The following is a 1,659-nucleotide window of genomic DNA, read 5'->3' as shown; positions in this document are numbered from 1 at the left end:
GTTACTAGCGTCATGTAATCTCCGCTGTCGTGACAATATGAATAGACCTAAAATGACAGTGGACACTTTCAAGATGAATATTCCAATCGATTATTCTAAACGTTTTAACTTAGAAATATTCTTTTAAAAAAAGTTCCTCTATATGTAGAATGTTTTAAAGGCTGACTATTTTTGTTTTTTTAATCAAGTTTATGAAGTTAGAACGGACTTCACACATGCTCTGGTTAGATATTTATATTTTATTATTGCTACATGAAAAATACGTAAATGACAAATTTCGTTCAAGCCTGTGAAACGTTACTTAGATGACACTTTCGTTTTTGTTTTTTTTAAGCACATAGTTCCCTTTTATAATACTTTGAATTTTGACTGAAAAACACAAAAATCTGTCGAATTCGAACAGGATTAAATATAAAGTTAAGACTTCATCAGAAAGTCGTGAATACAGGTTTGTACTATCATCGTCACAAAAATATACATAGAATGTAGGTTTATTTATGTTCATTACGTCATGTCTGCTAGTGTTAACAATTATGTATTGATAACATTACGTTCATACGTCGAGTGTGTTAGTGCTAACAATGTTGTAATGATAACATTATGTTCATACGTCGGTTGTGTTAAGTGTTAACAATGTTGTAGTGATAACATTATGTTCACACGTCAGACATATTAATATTATGTTTCACACACGCGTACAGATTAAGTTTATTAATTCAAACATAATAGCAATAAGCCATTTATAATTCAAGTTTTTCTAAGGATAGTAAAATAATATAAATGGGAATGTTACGTACAACAGACATGTACAGTACAGAGTTACGCAGTCCGTTAATCCTTTATAGTATGTAAATAAGGTGTTTACTTAATTCAGACGTAGGAAATAGTGGGAAAATTTCATATATTCTAATAATACAATTATATACGATGTATTCAATTATGCGCACAGCTACAAATCATGATAATGTTTTGAGCACAGTTTATTATGTGTATATGTATATATACATATACAGAGTGGGAAGGGGGGAGAGGTAAAAGTCAAGAACGGGTCAGGTGAAAAAAATCCATAATCAGTGGCGCAGTCAACAGATACGCTGATGTGTGTCAAATAGACAGAAATACTTACATGCTAATAGTAATAATAGAGTTTAATTTAACAGGAATAAATAAAATAAATAAAAATATAAAATCTGATAGGTATAATTAAAGTGACATTAAGTTGGCACCAGAACTACATCAATATATATAGCTATGGGTAGAAAGTTCAATACCCCAAAGAAGTGAAAGGGTTGAATGCACCTATACTTTTAGTTTATCAAGTTCTAGAAAATATGCTTTGAAAACTTTAAAAATCATCCTATTTTACCTGTTAATTGAGCTTAAACTGGCACTGCAATTGCATCAATATATACTACCATGGGAGGGTATTTATGTGCCTCATACACGAAAAAAAGTTAATTGCGCCTTCATTATTTTTACGTTTTCTTTGTAATCAACGTCTATGGAATACACTATAAGAGTGTGAAAAACTTCTACCTGTCTCCAGCTTTCCTCTAAAGTGTCTGTCTGTCTGTTTTGAATTTCGCACAAAGCTACACGAGGGCTATCTGCGCCAGCCGTCCCTAATTTAATAGTGTAAGACTAGAGGGAAGGCAACTA

At 31.6% G+C, this 1,659-nt stretch overlaps 1 protein-coding gene across 4 annotated transcripts in view; it reads left to right on the top strand.

Moving 5' to 3' along the window:
• LOC106459254 overlaps window positions 1-1,659 on the top strand; it is a 23,310-nt gene that overhangs the window by 15,122 nt on the left and 6,529 nt on the right. The window lies entirely within an intron of this gene.

This window comes from Limulus polyphemus, unplaced genomic scaffold (genome assembly GCF_000517525.1).
Source record: "Limulus polyphemus unplaced genomic scaffold, Limulus_polyphemus-2.1.2 Scaffold581, whole genome shotgun sequence".
Lineage (NCBI taxonomy): Eukaryota > Metazoa > Arthropoda > Merostomata > Xiphosura > Limulidae > Limulus > Limulus polyphemus.
This window is presented reverse-complemented; position numbering and strand designations above follow the sequence as displayed.